Raw genomic sequence first — 19,273 nt, forward strand, 5'->3', positions numbered from 1 at the left:
ACAGAGCCTAGGACTTGCCGATCAGAAGGTTGGCGGCTCGAATCCCCACGACAGGGTGAGCTTCTGTTGCTTGGTCCCTGCTCCTGCCAACCTAGCAGTTCGAAAGCACACCAGTGCAAGTAGATAAATAGGTACCGCTCCGGTGGGAAGGTAAACGGTGTTTCTATGCGCTGCTCTGGTTCACCAGAAGTGGCTTAGTCATGCTGGCCACATGACCTGGAAGCTGTCTGCGGACAAACACCGCCTCCTCGGCCTATAGAGTGAGATGAGTGCCGTAACCCCAGAGTCGGTCACAATTGGACCTAATGGTCAGGGGTCCCTTTACCTTAACATCTGGAGGGTCGTATGTTCCCCATCCCTATTATACAGCAATTAGCTGTCATATTCAGGATCAATGACTATCTTGATTCTGGATATGAAATGCCAAATAAAGGAGCATAAACTGCTAGGAAATACCTGAGAGCAACCAGAAGGCTGGAGGTTGCCGGCTGTTCTGATCCCTTCCCTCTTTCCACTCAACTGACCACTGCTTCACTTATCAACAGGGCAGTGACCTTGAAGACGTACACAATCTAGCCCTACACATTTGACTGACATGCAAGTTCTTTCCTAGTAGAAATAAAAAATCAACTAAAATTTCTTTTAGGATATGAGTGAATCTGTTTCATAGAATTCTAGTTTTTTAATGCTAATGAGATGTCTATTTGCTTTCTGTATACTAGGCTGTACTATATAAACCCTTCCCTTCAACCTCTTTTTATTGTGCACAATTGGTTTGTTTGGGTTTTGGCTGATCAGGTTCACCCTTTTGAGTTTCTGAATACATCATGTTCTAAAATGGGAGACAGATAAACATCTGAGTATAGTAGGCAGGGTCAAATACACTCTACGGGAACGTCACATTGGGGTGTGTAGCACACCAAACTCATAATGCTGCTCTTTGCAAATTCATGGTCTCATTTGGAAGATATTCTATGGAGCTTTCTGTTCTGTGCACTTTCTACCTAGTCATATTGTTGCCTTTGCATGAAAATGAAAATATCAGTGTAATACTGTAACTGTTGTTTAGTCATTTAGTCGTGTCCGACTCTTCGTGACCCCATGGACCAGAGCACGCCAGGCACTCCTGTCTTCCACTGCCTCCTGCAGTTTGGTCAAACTCATGCTGGTAGCTTTGAGAACACTGTCCAACCATCTCGTCCTCTGTCGTCCCCTTCTCCTTGTGCCCTCTATCTTTCCCAACATCAGGGTCTTTTCCAGGGAGCCTTCTCTTCTCATGAGCTGGCCAAAGTATTGGAGCCTCAGCTTCAGGATCTGTCCTTCCAGTGAGCATTCAGGGCTGATTTCCTTCAGAATGGATAGGTTTGATCTTCTTGCAGTCCATGGGACTCTCAAGAGTCTTTTCCAGCACCATAATTCAAAAGCATCAATTCTTCGGTGATCAGCCTTCTATATGGTCCAGCTCTCACTTCCATACATCACTGCTGGAAAAACCATAGCTTTAACTATACGGACCTTTGTCGGCAAGGTGAAGTCTCTGCTTTTTAAGACGCTGTCTAGGTTTGTCATTGCTCTTCTCTCAAGAAGCAGGCATCTTTGTTGTCTATGAACTCTTCCTGGCTGCTGAGAGGTTTCACGTAGGGAAGGAGTGTCATGGATTCTACACCCCTCCACAATGCATAGGCACTCAATGCAATGAGCCCATGGATGCAGATCCCCAAACCATGTGAGTCTTCCCCTTCAAAAAAAAAGGGGGGGGAGTGGGGGCAGGTTAAAGACTGTGAATGGGGCATCTCCTTACACAGGCCTCCATATGAACTATAGGTGTGTGGCAGGGAGGAGCACCCTTGCCTATATTATGCTGTGTGAAGCTGTTGGAATCAATGTCAGGAACCAATTTATGTTTTTTTCCTAATCCCCTTTTCTAGCAATTAGCAAGAATGACAATATCAGCTGACTGAGTGTCATCAGGGGCCTGAGATGTCACAGAGTGTTTCCTCCTGCTGCTGCTTTCCACCCACCTCCTCATTTTTCTCCCAACAGAAATGGAGGGAGACTACAGCAATATTATTTGTTAAAGGTAGATAAAGGACCTTCAGCAGAGACACCTGACACACAAATTCACAGATGTGATGTGAATATAAACCTGGTGCAACATTTAAAGATAAGATAGAGTTCCCATAATTGCTAGTAGAAGTTCAGATCCATGTTTGACAAGTCAGTTATTGGCCTTTGCTTTCCCAAGACGTGTAACAGTTTGAACTGGAGATGCCTATGGTCAAGTGGCCCATTTCTTCATATTCCATTTCTTTTGTTGTGGGGCTGCCTGTCAAAGGCAGCCCTGTCAAAGCAGCACAGCATACTGGAAGAGCAAGGTCACATAGGGTAGCTTAGTCCATAGATACCTCAGGAGTTTCCATACTTTTAAACTATCTTTCAGCCTCCATAGGGGGCTTAACTGACAGCTCTTCTCTTCTCCACTTTTCCTTATATGGAATATTGCTGAGTATTTAATAAAGCACCGTAAATCCTTCTTCCTGTCCAGCTGCTTTGCCTGATTAAATATTGCTCTCCTCATAACCAAGTCACAGGGTGTAATCCTAAAAGAGCATTAGTTCTCTGGCTTTACCCCACAGCAGCTCCTCTTTGAGCTGCCAGAAGAAGAAATTATCTAATGGCCAAAGCTAAAACTCACTTTTATGGCTCTATAATTCTTAAGAGTGTGAGGAAGATCTTCATAAGGAGATACAGGCAATTGCTAGAGAAGGTGTATAACAGTGCAATCCTAACCAGAAGGAAGTTTTATTGAATTCAGTGGGTCTTTCTCCTGGGTAAGTGAGGTTAGGATTTCGGCTTTAATTATAAAACAGTGTAATGGACTTCAATTATATCATTCAACTAATTAACTGAAATTAGTAGTCCATTATTTTTGTAAAAATACGATCCAGTTCAATGCTTTTCTTAGAAAATTATTTACCCTTCATATGGGATTCCAACTTCTATCAGTTGTGGTTTATACATGTGCTCCTATGAACAACGGTATGTTAGGGAAATATTGGGGTTCAATACCCAGTACCCTTTGGGTTCAGCCTGGATGGCCAATGAGATCCAGACTCCAAATGTCAGTTGAACAGGATGTTTATTTAAGCCTGTGCAGCACAACCTGAACCAGCAGGTAGTTGAAGGGTGGCAACCCAAATTTAACAAAGGCACAAACATTTATTCACTTACAAGCAGAGGGGCAGTTATGTCTATATACGTATGGCAGCACTTGCTTCGACTAGCTTCTACTGGTTTAATTACAAGGCATAGCAACTTTCTCATCTTTCCCTCCTTCTTTTGTCTTCAATACTTATAGCAACAGCTACTCTGAACATGTTGTTCTGTACTTCTCTCATGGTTCTCTTGCAAACAGAACCTTCACATTCCAACCTTCACTTGCTCAACCCTTCTCACACACATTTCGACTTTTAATTGTGTTATTTCTATAATTTCTGTGACAGACCCATTGAAAGCCACAGATAAATAAAGCATTCCAGCAAATGAGTCATGACCAAAGAAAAGTCCCATTGCTTTCAGGGGACCTGGTCTGTGTACACACCAACACAAGCACAAACACACATGAAATAGAATCCTGGGAACTGAAGTTTTTCAGGGGTGCTGGGAATTGTAGCTCTGTGAGGGGCAACCTACATTTCCTGGGATGCTTTGTGGGGATATGCTTGAAATATGTGGTGCACACAGTTGTAGTAATGGCTAGCTTCAACACAGGGATAACCAACATGATTCCCTCAAGATTGTTGTTGGACTCAAATCTGGCTATACTGGGTGGGGCTGATGGGAGCGGGACTCCAGAACAGCTGGAAAACACCACATGAGCTGTCCCTGCTTTGGCGACACTGCAGCAATGGCCTTCTAGTGCTATCTGTCCAAACTGTAGTTTAATTCACTTAAAAGGAAGACCAAGGAAGTATTCCACTGCAAATAATAATTGCTATTTGTTACTTTATATTATCCCCCAACATGCAAAAAGCACTTATGCTTTCCAAAATGATGGAGTGTCTATTTGTGAACATAATGTGTAGCATTTATTGCTTCTTTCCAAACACTGATCTTGCAGATTCAGAAATATCAAGTATTCTTAGAGATTAGACTCATCGTCTGTCAGGAAAGTTGCCAATTCTCTTATTCTTGTATATTCAGGAAATTAGACATATTTCCTTGAAAATCCACCAGATGGGTTAAGCATGTGCTTGTTTACTAGAGTGGGTCAAACATTTGCCCAGTTGCAACTGCAGACCATTAAGCAACTTCATGATAATTTATTCCTACCATTTCTTTGGGGATTGTGTCATGTATATGTGTCAGCAGCTGTGAGGTCTGTCAAGCTCCATTCTCAGCTATGTGCTCCAGTTCTCAAACTGTTAATTAACTGGTCCAGAAATGTTTCTGTGAGATTTTACATTGAGCTTGAAGTGACAATTTATGCGAATGAAAACACAAACTTGCCAGTCTTAGGCTGGCATTTACTGATATATAAACAGGAAAAGAAGTGCTTGCTGCCTGGTTGTTAGTGGCTTTTCATTCTGTCCGTAAGGAGGTCACACCTCCAAATGGAAACAACAAAAGGAATGTACACAAATCTATAGTGAGGTTAACATACCTCACTTTACCTCAGAGAGAATATCCACTTTGATAAAGATATATTCCTTTTAGGATCTTTTCTAAAAGAGTAATTTTCAGAATTTCACTGTCAGAACCAGAGAAGGGGCAAAATGGATTTAGAGGAGGGTTCAAGCCTTATTTTACATGTCAGATTTTTGAAAGAGAATCATTCATTCCCTCTAGTTCCACTGTTCAACCTTTTGGTGCCATTGCTTAGGAAGTCAAAACGGCACCCCCCACAGGAAATATCAGGGGTTCAGGGGAACCCCAAGGTTCACAGAAGTATTAGAAAAAGTTAGGGAGAAAACTAAGGGAAGGAATACTCAGTACAGCCTAGTGAGCACTGAGCATGTTCATTGACATGAGATGTTGTCTTATTGTTGGGAGAGAAGGAACCCAAAAAACCAAACTGGAGAGGAATAGAGTATCTAGAACATTTTGTTACTGGTCCCAGTTATAACGGTATTTTTTTCAGACGAACATTCTCATTCTAACCATATTTCTCTGAAGTGTTTGATGGAGTTAACATTAATCAAGAATGCATTGTTATTTGCAGGGTTGCATTCATATTTTTATTTATAATATATAATTTCTATGAGAAAAGTGCCTGTCCTTCTGGCAACCGCAGACACCAGACAACGAGGAGGTGAGGCACTTGTGTGTCAGGCCCTGCCCCCACCCCCATTGCCAACCTCCTTTGGCATTGCCTATGCAGAGGAATAAAGCTATAATTGAAGACAAGATGAAAGAAGGCCCTGAGCACGGAACAGAGGCTGAAAAGGCACTCAAAGGAATGGATGGTCAATCCATCCCTTAGCATCTTGCACAGCACATTACAACTGCTAAGCAACAGGCAGAAAAATCATTAAGTTGTCTGCCAAACCTTCAGCAATTTTCAAGAGATCGGGGGGGGGGGCAGTTTGGGAACCACTGCCTTAGATAATTCCAGTGTGCTCATTAAAGTGATGCTTACTTCCTACTGATTTACATGAGAACATCTGGACTCAACATCCTTCCATAATTCTTTCTTGTCTATGCTACAGTTTTTGTTTTCTTGTTATCTATAAGTAATTAAATGTTGTCTCCCTTAAGACAAAAAACAAAAACAAAACAATTTTAATATGCGACCACTGCAGCAAGAATACTATTAGCCCAAAGATGGAAGCAAGAAGAAATGCCAACAAAAGAAGAGTGGCAAATAAAATTGATGGACTACGTCGAGCTGGCAAGACTTACAGGGAAAATTTGAAACCAGTGGGACCAGACTTTCCTAAAGGACTGGAAGAAATTTGTGTAGTATTTGAAGACAACTGTAACTACTTAACATCACTTGTAGGATTGAAAGATTTTGTAAGGAGGACTATTCAATTTATTGTGAGAAGCCTTAAGATTAGCTGATGTAAGATTGGATTTAAAACAATAAGCATAGTAATAAAATGCATAATTAGAAAGGAATTCAGAAAACCATTAGAAGGGGTTGATGGAAGCCCTAGGCTATGACAGCCAAGGATTTGTTATGTTGTGTTGGAAAAATTGTGTAAAAATCAATTAAAATTATATTAAGAAATAATAATAATAACACTTTTAAACAGACTTAGCCGTCTGGAAATAATAAGAACAGAATTTTCCCTACCATTGTATTTGCTGTGCTCCTCTCCCTTGCCTCTTCATCAGTTGGCTGCCATGACATTTCCCCCAGCTTTATACACTTTGCAGGTGCATTTGACGCTGAGCCTTGCAGATCTTTGCATCATCTGGGGGTTGATGTTCTCTCCTTTTAATTTAAGGCTGTTCATTAATTTGTACCCTGCAATGTACAAAAAGGTTAGTCGATAAGGGGCAAATTCTGCTACCTAGAACAAATCTCTTTTTCTTGTCCTCACATGATGAAGCACTCACTGCCTTGCTGCATGCAAATAGGGTGGTCCAGACTTTCCCAGCCAAGTACAAAGTGCAGTGATTTGGAACAGTCCTAAGGACCAGGTGGTATGCTACAAATCTTACATGTTGAGAACAGGAACCCCCTGTTGCATCGTTCCTGTGGACTGCAGTCCTGCGCACAGTTAGGTTATTTGTGGCTCATGGGATTCATTGTGATTCAAGCAGCACAGATGATAAATCTTCTCAGATTAATTAAACTTAATATGTCAGAGGTCCCTTGTAGACTATCAAGCCTTTGGCCTCATATGGGCACTAGAGATGGAAAGATCTGCAAATTTTGGCGCTCTGAGTTTATCATTTTTCCAATCTGAAATTCAGTTCTTCACATTTCTGTACCAATTTGTGATTTTATTTATTTTTTTAATTCTCTTGAAATTGGTTCAGTATTATCGTGCGAATTCTCCTAGTACACAGTTTTGCATGTAGTTTTTATTATGGTACATATGTTTGCATGCAATTTATCCTAATATTGTTGTACGTTATTTTCACTAATATATTAGTTTTAATGCACATTTCTCCTTAATATTGAGGCATCTAATCATAAGCCTGCATTTTTATCAAAGCTTATATTTTTGATCAGGGCCTGCATTTTAAAATGAGCTTAAAGATTTTCAAATGTTAAATGCCAGGAAGACCAGCTGCCTAAGAACCTTGGCAAAATGTTTATCCTCCTGGACAAGGGGGCCCCCTGATTTATAGCAGAAAACAATTCTCAAAGTCGTAAAAAGGGAATTACAGGCTGAGAGCGAGGACACTGACCTTGCATGTTGCAAAGTACAATTAAGCTGTAAGAATGGTTAAATTAAGAGTTGGTAAATAGTAAAATAAAACCATGTGCCTCCCATTAAACTTGAGCCATATTTTCCTAAGGTTAAAAGGCCAAGAACAAATAGACTGGCTTGGCTGGAGAAGGGGAGTGTAAAGAGAAGAAGAGGTTTTCTTTCTATTTTATTTTGAGGCTGTAAAATGTTCCTTCCTTTTTTACTTTGAGAAGGTTTATTCTTCTAAAAGGCTATCTATGATAATGTATGAAATATATTAGCTTAAATGTAATTATGCAAAGGAATTAGAAACTAAGAAATGTTAAATCCTTATGCTAGATTCTTATTTCATATAGTTGGAAGAGACCACAGGGGCCATCAGCCCAGCCCCCCCTGCCAAGCAGGAAACATCATTAGAGCACACATATGGTTGTCAGGCCTTTGTTTAAAGACCTCCAAAAGAAGGAGATCTTTCAATGATGATGTGAACTCAAGATCCTTGACATCTGTTTAAGATAAAAATTTAAGATTAACCATTTGTTTTGGAGGGCAATAGGGCAAGGAGGGCAAGAGGTGAGCTGGTAATTAAGGTTCCTTGTTGAGACACATGTAAGATATATTACTACTTATTTGTCATTTATAGATAGAAGAATATATAGCTTTTTGTTTCCCATAAAAGGGCAAAAGGAAATGGGTGTATCTTTTGTGATTGGTTCTAGCAAACAGCCAATAGGAATTTCAACCAGGCTGATTGGACAGAGGCAGCCAAAGGAGGAGCAAGGGGGCTGGATTAAGGAAATATAAGTGCTGGCCAGAATGGCAGGAGGCCAGGCCAGAGCTTGGTAACCTCTCATTTATTTGTCTGACAAATAAATTATTATTTTAATTTCTCTATTGCTGCGTTGAATATTTCATTCCAGCTAAGCGTTAACCACAAGCAGGGTGCTACAATATAACACTATTTACAGTTCTGTATGCATGCGTTAACCATTCATACAGAACACTTAACATAGCTGCATTTTATAAATACTTAATGGACTTTGGTAAGGTAGAAGTTGAGGAACTTAGAGAGATGTGGAATAGGAAATTTGAAGGTATTATACAGTTTAAAAAATAGAAAATTGCTTTAGAATTCATATAGAACGTTTCCTTAGATCTGAAACTGAGACTGATTCAGCAGAATTTTAATATTTTCTGCCTGCCTCAGGAAGTTCATCACCAGGACCATCAGTGCATAGACTATGGGATCCTAGCTCAAGTTCTGGTTGATTCTTACAGGACCCAGTTGAAGAAGGATTGTTCTAACCATAGGTACAATTTGCAACTCTTCCTGAGCCCAGTTTCAATGCCCTGCTTTACATTGCTGAGTTACAAATATATTGGTTTGGATCCAAAGGTTCACTTCCTCTGATATGGACAGAGGCATTATTCCCTTCGGAAATATTTCAACCCACTATGTAGAAAGAGAAGCTGAAATCAGAATTTTGTGGGAGAGAAAAGTGTGTGCCGTAAGTTTTGTTAAGAATGATATATCCTGTATGTCAAGCATCTCTTTCCAAGTAATGAGAGAAACAGGAGCATTATATTTGGTTCTTTCTATTAGCTGTCTTTGTTAGAAAATCCCTTCTCTAACGGTCATCAGGGCTTAATTAATTGTCACCTTTCTCCAGGATCAGATTTTTTTGGGCAGTTTCCCCAGCAAAGCAGGCCAAACAATCCAACTGCATGACAAAAGGCCAGCAATCAAAACGAGAAACAAGGGCATATATTGAGGTTTGATTTCATTCAGATTGGAACTACTGTGACATCTGCTTTGTTTGTTTCTGGCCCTGGTGATGAACAGCCTGGCAACAGCCTACATAGGTGTCAACTCACAAGCTTCCTTCTCCCTGTTAATTAATGGAGGATCAGCAGGTCCTGACCCAAGACAAATATTTTCCTGAAAGGAGGAACAAGGCTGTTCTTGATGCCTAGTAAGGATCCTATTTTGAACTTATTTAACAAAATGCAGTTATATGACAAAAATACTGACTGACTTAAATGGAGAAAGAATTGGGTTTCTATTCATCTTGGAAACCAAATGATAGGTGTCCCTTAACTTTTACCAAGGCTTCATATGGTTTCTCCTCAGAAGCATTTGTTCTGCATTGACCTGCATAAAGGTCCAGTGGCATAGCGTGGGTTGCCAGTGCCACTGCCAGAGAAACCATGCCACTGAAGCCAAGCGAGGCCACACTGCATTGCCCACCCACCTACGCAGTGGGGAGCCTGGCTGCCTGACGTGGCCCTTGGCGGGCAAATTCCCCCAACACCTGTGGAGAGGAGTGTCGGGTTGGATGTGCCAGGTGGCAGACCCCTGATCCCCACTAAAGCTGGTGCCTGCATGGGGGTGCCCAATTGTGCCCCCTCAGAATTTTGCACCCCCCATGCTAGGCCACTGTAAGTGACCATCCTAGTGGTGACTTTTTGTTCCACAGCTCTCTGAAACCTGGAGTCAGCTTGGCTTTTGCTAAGCTTGCCACTTCGTCCTTATTTCAAGGAATAGTTTATTTAGCAATACTGTACTGAATGTTCATACTAACTACAGAACTATTACGGATGTCACTCTCTGCTATTGCAGGCATAATCTTTATTCAACTGAGCCCAAGCATATCAAGGCTTGGTAAAACTCCCCTCCTCAAGGCAACCTGAGGAAAAGAAAAGAAAAATAATGCGTAAATTCCCATAAAATTAATACTTATTCCCAATGGCATCTGCCTGATCACACTGTAGCGTGGGGCACATATGTTGTTTTAAAGACAAGATGTATTATGAATTAATTCATATGCTCCGGAACATTGCCGAAGGGTTTCCTAAATATTTGGAGCATCAGAACTTTTAAGAGGAATCTGTTTTGGTTTGTTTTTAAAAACTGAAGCTACCGGAAGAACATGTTGGGAATTTGTTTCCAGGGAGTAGATAAACACTTAATTAAAAAATTAATTCCAAGATACTGGGTTGGTGTCCTGAAAATTGATTAAAATATGCCCCTAAAGCCCAATTAACAAAACTGATTTCTGCACTTGGGCTGTTGTTTTTGTAGCACGCTAAAGTAAAGTTTCCAGATTTAACGGTTTAGTCTGCCTCAATCCCAAGGCATATTTTATAAGAGCTTTAGGCCTTGAAGAAAACATCAAACAAACTAGCAACACAATTTACATAAAAGGGAGGAAATAGCCAAGCTTCCTAAATTTAAAATGAGCATAATCTGAGTCCCTTGAATCTTCCCAAAGAGATTTGTTCTTGTAAGACTGGCACACATTTATGCCACTCTGTGCTTCCCCCTTAAGGAAGCCCCTTCTCCTGGAACATCCGGTTAGATCTGGTAACGATTTGCTGCAGATTCCAGGTGCAAGACCATGTATTGTTAGACTTCTTCAGAAAGCAAGTTTCAGCATGTAAGGGCCAGTTTACATAATCAGCAGAGTATTCTAAGAGTCAAACAAGATGTGAATCTAACTATTGTGTGAATGCAATAATGTGTATAATGCAAATAATGGCTCCCCCCCTCCCCCCCCCAAAAGCCCAACAACTTTCTAGGAAAAAGCCCTGGTGTTCTTGCACTGTGCATCTGTGTGCAATTATTATTATGAGTCGGAGTGGCTTCTTAGTACTCTTTTACCCCACCTTTCTCCCCCTGCCCCATCTTCACCTTTCAACCTGATGAAGGTGGGAGTGAATCTGTGGGAAGGAAGTGTCTTTCATTTTCCTATCAACGATTAGACAGTCATCACAACAGAGTTTTCCATTTAACAATAACACTAATGTTTAATTTGTTGTTGTTGTTGTTGTTGTTGTTGTTTAGTCGTTTAGTCGTGTCCGACTCTTCTTATTTTAATAGTTATGCGCAAATGTTCAGATGCATATGTGTTCCAGATACTTGCTACCACCCTACATAGCGCTCAGTGGCAAGCTATTACACACTTTAAAACATGTAATTCACAAACCAGCAGATGTTACATCAAGCAGCTAACAATGCTGTAAATATTTGCTTTCATATATTAAAACACCACAGGAGAGAAAGGCAAAAAAAAAGAACTGCAGACAGAATGGAGCAGATACCCCCCTTTTACAGTGCCATAGATATTAGAGAAAAGTTGGTCCATTTGTAATCCCAGAAGTTTCTGCGCTAGTGCTTAACACATAATTTCACCTAGTTTAAAATGTGAATTATTGCTGCCTGGTAATCCCTAGTAAACAATCTTTGCTTCATTATTGGATTGTTGCCTATGATCATGCAGAAATGATCAAAATATGAATTGTAGTCAATCTCATATTAAGCTTGACATAATATAGCTGACCTCTTGTCTGACTTTTTCACCTTGTCCTTGTTATTTCCTTTCAGCACAGTATTTTCTCATCAGTAATTGCCAACACAGAATCATAAAACTATAGAGTTGGAAGGGACCCACCCAAGGGGATATTTGTTCACTTTTGCATTCATATCTCTGGAAAAGTAAAGAAGACTTAAGTCTTCTGAAGAAGGAACTTGGTTAAGTTAGTATTATTGCTTGCTATCAAGTTACAATGTAGTGAAAATATTTTTGGAGCTTCAAAGCAGTTATATTGTGGGTCACAGGTGAAGAACTAGCGGTAGATTTGGGAGTTACTACAATGGAAATTACTTTATTGAGCAATCTTGGTTTCATAAGATTTTTATTTGCAATGAGTTGTCACATCCATTGCCCTGCCATTTACCTGCTGTGAATTATTTACTAATTAACTAGAGTTGTGCCTTTTCTGGGGACACAGTGGGGAAATGAAAGGACAGGGCATGTAACCTGCAGCAAATCCCTGACATGTCCTGTTCTCCTCCACTCTGCTAGCATAACATCACCAGCAGAACAACTACAAGGGCAGATCTTTCTCACAGTGCATGTGGGTGGGGGAACTTCCAGTGGCGGAAGTGCTACTCACAGGTATACTTCAATCCCTGTTGGCCGAGCAGCACTTATGATACTTATAACCATATCAGTGAGGCCAAGAGGGCGGCCTTGTTGCCTGGGCAGCCCAGGGCCTCCATATACACTGCCCAGGCTTGCACCCCAGGGAAGTCACTTCGGTGCTGCTAACACAGCAGTTTGACTTCATCCCTGAAGGTGTACTCCATTGTCTGAGACAGATAGATGCCAACAACAATGAAGTTATGCATAGGATCGCACTGCAAACACTGGGAAATTGAATATTTGCTGATTTGAAAGGGATACCCATCGCAGCTTCAATCCAATTAGAAAAATTATAATTGGATAAAAATGCACCAAATGTTATCAAATCTACCAAATGAGACAAAAATTACAATGAAGAATAACGATAGTAAAGTGCTTAACAGGCAGCTCACTATTTAGTGGATCCCAATTGCAGAAGCCATTAATAAAGCATTTAAACTAAGCATGGGCATGGTTTCAAAATACTGAGGGCATTGCTGCTTCCTCACTGCACAGCTTGGAAAACTGACTGTAGAAACCCTGGGTAATTCTTAAAGAGCAAATCTTCCGTTGCTGAGCAACAGCACACACTGATATAAAGGATGCAGGATATTGGAGGACTTAATATTTGGGAATTGTGATTGCAAAGGGGAAAAATAAAGAACCAATTCAATCTAGTCAGACAAGCTCAGTACAATTGAAATAGAGATTTGATTTTATTTTTAAATCGGATGGAGCAATCATGGTAGTATTAATCTTTGTGTAACAGAACTAAGTTGTTGTTTAAAGTTAACATTGAGAGCTAACCAATACTGGAAATGCATGAAGCAACAGAGAAGAAGGAAATGCATTTCAGAAAAGACCTAACAAGTAGCATTTTTCTTTTGAACCCAATTTCAAGATGCATTTCAGATACAAACCTAGAGCTTCATCCTAAAAGATGTTGAGCCTCCTGATTTAATCCTTAAGTAGAAAAAGATATATTTCTATCTTCAAAACAGGGATGGGGAATCTGCAAGCCTCTAGAACAGAAGTTTCCAAACTTATTTGGCCTACCGCCCCCATTTCGGGGGGCGGGATACTCAGTGAACAAACAGGAAGATTCAGTGACAAATTTGCATTCTTTTATGTATCTATATTTCTACCTACATCCTACAACGTAATAAAGAAAGATGTTGCAAATAAGACACCTTGAAGCTGCAGCCCACCTGCCATTGGCCAAATAGGCAGGCAAGCTGCAATTTACTTTCCAGGCCTGGGAAAACCCCTCATCTGCAGCACAACTGCCAGATCCAGGGGAGCCGTTGTCACCGTCCCACAACAGCACTCGACCTGCCAGTAGGTGGCATCACACAACAGATGAAACATGCATGAACAGTTTTTCAAAATTTTATTTTCTTCTCTGCTTTCTTTATGCTTCCACTGCCCCCTTATTTTTATTCAACCTCCCTCAATTGCACCCGAGGCTACTACTGCCCCCCTGAATCCTTCCAGCACCCCCCAGGGGGCAATATCGCCCACAATGGGAAACACTGTTGTAGAAGGACAACCCCCATAAAGGTCATATTATTTATTTGGAAGGCACTGCTTCTACCAGGAGGTGTAATTTCTCTCAGAGTAACCTGGTGGAGGATCTCAATCATGTTTTCTAAAGACAAATGCTATTTTGGTGAACCCTATGTTACTATACTTTAAAGGTCAGATCGATATAAAGTGCAGTCCTATTTATCTAATAGGACTAGGTCATCAAAAACAATCAGAGGAATGGAGTTCAGAGGAAATCTGAGGTCACCGAAATCTGTCTTATTCTAAGAATCCAGAAGTAACATTGTTTACCTGCTGCCTATCTTAAGAACACAAGAAGTGCTGTGGCAGGATGAGACCAAGTGTCCATCTCGTTCAACATCTTTCATTCCACATTGACCAACCAGATGTAACTTCCTGCTAAACTCCTGTGACTTTTTATACCACAAATGTTCAGGTATATTTTTCTTCCACTTTTGTTACACTATAGCTCCTCTGGACAGCAATAATATGCTAGCTTTGGAGCACCCTCACAGAACTACAGATAAAACAGAGTAAGTCCACCGCTAACACACTATTATTATGTCAAGCAGTGAGGAACCTGGAGATCTCAAATTTCAGTGGCACCCTGGGCAATGCCAAATTTTGGTGCCCCCCACCAGTGTTCGGAACTCCCATTGTTCTAGGCACATTTTGTGACAGGGAATATCATTAGTGCAAACAGTTTCTGAGCTCTGGGTGCAGTATTGAGCCTAAGATTAAAACTGTAGAGTGGAAGGAAAGGAGGACCTTTTCCTGCCTCCCCACTTCCACTACTCTCTGAAGACTGGAGAACAGACCCTCTTAAGATTATTAGAGGGGTGGGAAGGGGAAAGATCAGACCATGTGAAAAATGATCATAATATTTTAGCTGCAGTTCATTCATTTTCAGCTTTGTATTATTGTTATATTAAAAAACTCATGCCTAGACATTTCACTGTTGCACCCATAACCTAGGTTTAAGGTGCCATTTAGCTCTTAGCTTTCATATCTCAGTTTCCAACACTGCCCCCTGCCTCTTGCACTCCATTTTATATCATAGTTGTAGCATCTCCTGCAGTGCCCTTGAGGCTCCGTTTCCAGTGTGATCGAACCGAACATGCTCCCCTAAACCTGCCTCTGTGTCAAGAATATACTGCAAACTACACCTGCAACAAAACAGCAGTCTGGAATGGCCCTTTGTGTCAAGTATCCCCTAAAGTCATGCACATATCAACAATTCTACAACTAACAGTCAGATTCATGCACATATGTACAGCTTAAGTTCCCTCAAAAACCAGCTTACTGCATAGTAAAACTGCTCCCAGAGTCTACCATTTTGCAAATGGGGAATTACATGGCTGACGTGGGGAAATAATTCAATGAACACAGTAATCTGCTCTTAGTGGCTATTCTCTCATGCCTTCTCCCTCTACAACAATCAGAAGTGGTACAATCAAAGAACAGTTTTACAGCAATATGAAAGTTTTGACCATAAAACTTGTCCAGGGTGCCAATTAGCAAGGGTAGCTCTTTGTGCCATCTTTCAGACCAGATGTGGGCTGTTAGTCTGAGAGCTCAGTTCACAGGAGATATATTGTAGATTGAGACAATGGCACTGAGTGAAAGTCCTGCCCGTGACTGCAATTATTAGCTGCAGACAAAATTTCATCTCAATAACCAGGCACTCTGCCAATTGCTAGGGGGAGCCCTGTGCCCTGTGAGGCCCTTGGGGGAGGAAACTGCAAAGGGTCCTGAGAGATGTTTACCTCTTTGCCATTAAAGCACTGCTTTTCCTTCCCTCTGTACCTGAAACTTCGCTGTACTCATCATATCCATTCTGCCGCTTCATGCAGCAGCTCTTATCTAACATGTTTAGGGAAAACACTACAGTGGTACCTCGGGTTAAGAACTTAATTCATTCTGGAGGTCTGTTCTTAACCTGAAACTGTTCTTAACCTGAAGCACCACTTTAGCTAGTGGGGCCTCCTGTTGCCGCTGCACCGCCGCTGCACGATTTCTGTTCTCATCCTGAAGCAAAGTTCTTAACCCAAGGTAATATTTCTGGGTTAGCGGAGTCTGTAACCTGAAGCGTCTGTAACCTGAAGCATATGTAACCCAAGGTTCCATTGTACCACACAGCTTCCTTTATGAGCTGCAGTATTTTATTTTATTGACCTGTGTTTCTCTAGGTTCACAGTCGGGTCTCGAGCTGTTGTATTCTATGTGAATTTTACCTTCAGATGCTATACTGCTAATTTTTAACTGTTAGAAGTGTATCTCTGGCTGCTATGAACAGCACCTTTTGTCAAAGGGGAGAAAGAGAGAGAACCTTCTTTTGAGGTGGTTGGAAAGGGAGGGAGTGAATACAGATTGCATAAGCCACAAGACAAATAAACATGCTGAGCTTACTCTGCCTCTCTATTAGTGCTCGGAAGAGATTATATAAATATCAGGCTCTGGGAGGATAAGATATTGAGGAGTTTGGAAGATCACCTATAACTTAAAAGGTTTTAATCATGCACATTCAAATGGCACAGTGATGAGAACCTCCATGTAGCCGAGCACCTGGGAAAACAGATTTCATGTGTTGAAAACGTTGCCTGCTGAAGCGGTAGTGTTTTCTTCCTGACTTCAAGAATGAAAGGAAGCAGAAAATGTGTGGGCCTGACACCACACATTAGCCAGGAAAAGCTGCTGAGAGATGGAGGGTGAAAAGTTCCAGAGGAAGCCAGGCGCAGAGCAACGGTGAGAATTGGCAAATGTATTTTAATACTGTACTGCGGCTTGGGCCAGAGGCTTCCAAAGCAGTGTACAGATAGCTTAAAAGACATAAGCATACTATAGAACAAAAATACAGCCCATAACATCAGGAGAACAGGCTGAAGTACAAGCATTTCAAACAGAACAGGAGACTGACAAATATTAGGGGCTGGAACAATTCCAGTTTTCACAAACAACTCAGAAAAAGGTGGTTTTTTGCCATCTGCCAGAGAAAGGCAAGAGAAAAGTCCCAATATGCCTCTTGGTCAAAGGAGCTCTACAGTTTGGTGTCACTGTCAAGAAGACCTGATCCCTATGGCCAAAGACACCAGGAAAAGCCATGAAAAATGGGATATTCTTCCAAGCAAAATGTTTAGGGTTTTGTCATTAGACACCTACATCTATGTGCTACTACTTATTGTATCTCTAGCGGGCAGTGTTATGTTTTTTGTTTTGCTTTTTTAAGTGGCCTTTTTCAAGGGTGCTGGAAGTACTTTATAAAATGCTGTTTAGTTCTAGAATAGATATGTATCCTGGTAGGCATAGCCCAAAGGCATCTGGCAAAGACAGCATGTGGCATTATAATAAGGTAAAATGCATTTTTTTAGATCCTCTAAGTGTGATTTACATACATTTTAACTTTGGTTCTGTATAGAGCAGTATTTCCAGAGAGAAGAGCGCAATCAACAAAAGCTTGATGCCCTTTTCAGTTTATAATGTCACCCAAGCTTGTGCCTAGGAAACAGATGTGGACCCATCATTTCACCCTTTATCTTACATTAAGAAGCCTCTTTTGCAGCTAACTGGTCCCATGTGTACCATATAGATGTTGCAAATTCCTAGTGAAGCTACAAAAAGGGAGCTTTTTGTCAACTGCCAAGGCAGCCAGAATCAGTCTTACAAAAATGAGGCTCTTATTCAGAAGTTCAATACTATTATTTATTGTGCTGATGAGAAGTGCACTTCCATGAGAAAAACAGAGTGTCAAAGAAAGGGGTTTGGACTAGATGACCATTAGGATCCCTTTCAATTCTACAATTCTTTGATTCTTTGAAGTCGATTGTATATTCAGAGTCATATCACCCACAAATAATTATATCTGCATTGCTCCAGTTATCTTCCCAAAATGCCAACTAAACAATAGCCGTTACAGTTTGTGATATCAAGACAGCGAGGAAGAGGGAGAAGGGAACCACTGTAGAAATGCACAATAAAATGATACAAGGTTTTGCAGCCACTCAGATGGACATTTTCATTCATTAAAAACAAATGAAGATCCCTACTGGATCATTGGCCTTGATACAGCTGTGGCCTTGACATTTCCTCATTTATATGTGGCAAGCAAGCAACATGGATAGCACCAACACTAGCAGATGATCCCTACAGCAGTCACCATGGGTTCCTGCTTAAACCAGTTTAAAGATTAAAATTACCATACACTACCATCTCAGCATATACGGTAACTTGCTGTGAGAAAGCAGAATAGGCAGAATTAATCTCTTAAGGGGCCCATAGGACTCAAAATAACAATGGTCTTTATGATATTCCAATGCAAGCCCTGAAACATCAAGTGATGTTTTATTCAGTGGTGCATCTAATTTGCCCAGTGAGTATAACCACAGCATCCATCTAGTCAGTTGTCACACATTATCACCAAATACTGCAGTAGCCTCTCAATATTTGCTATCTGCTTTCCAAATCCTTCATGAAATGTGTCTGTACTCTTCAGCACAGAGAAGGATTCAGTGTTGATATGATATGGTGCAAATCCCACAAACATTGTGAAACTCTCATAGAAATGCTAAGATTCTTAGGAGACTGGCACAATGCTGAACAATACAAGAGTAGGATGACCAGGATTTGTATTGCAGCGTCTTCCTCCTGCTGGGGATGGAGAGCTCTATACAACAACAACAACAACAACAACAACAACAACAACAACAACAACAACTCTGCCACAAGAGGAACATCAGGTTCCTAGGTGTGCTAAGATAGTGAATAGCCAATCCAGTACTTTGACACAGGCACAAAATGAGCCTTCAGACAATTAAAACTATGTATTTTCCAAGAAAAGCCATTTTATTTCCTGGATTCTTTTAAAACAGAATGAGCCTTATTTGCTATTGGTTAACCCACAGGAAGACCAAAATAAAACCAACATGATGTGATTTCTAATCTATTACTTTCTTTCTCTCTCTTTCAATAAAAAGAACTGGCTAGAACTTCACAAAGCCAACCTTTCCTTTAAAGAGAAGGAAATAAAAGTTTAGAGCAGATAGCATTTCTCTACCAGCTTGGGCTGGGTTCTCTAATTCCAATTTCAGAAAGTCAACCAGTTCCTCCCCAGCATTATGCTGCATTTTCATTTATGTCAGGTCCTTCTCTAATAACCAAGCTTATTCCCTCAGCTCAGTGAAATAAACATTAATTCTCCAGCAGAGTGAAATAAATTAAATGTGCAAAGCCCCAAAGTAAGATGGGAAAACAGAATGAAATTAGGTTTGGATATATTTGCAGGCATTTTCAAATTTCCATATTTGTGTAGCGGGGTGGGGCGGGGGAGTTGGTCATCATTCAGAATTTTAGATTGATGTAAAGAATTAGAGAGCTAAGATATAAAGTTACAGTGCATGGAGT

At 40.8% G+C, this 19,273-nt stretch overlaps 1 long non-coding RNA gene across 2 annotated transcripts in view; it reads right to left on the bottom strand.

Moving 5' to 3' along the window:
* Window positions 1–19,273, bottom strand: part of LOC307210552 — a 92,517-nt gene that overhangs the window by 33,823 nt on the left and 39,421 nt on the right. For both annotated transcript variants that reach the window (XR_013836061.1, XR_013836062.1), the window contains exon 3: window positions 6,299–6,472. This is a non-coding gene — a long non-coding RNA (uncharacterized lncRNA). The remainder of the gene's footprint in view (window positions 1–6,298; window positions 6,473–19,273) is intronic.

The sequence above is a fragment of the Podarcis cretensis genome, assembly GCF_951804945.1.
Source record: "Podarcis cretensis genome assembly, chromosome: 2".
NCBI lineage: Eukaryota > Metazoa > Chordata > Lepidosauria > Squamata > Lacertidae > Podarcis > Podarcis cretensis.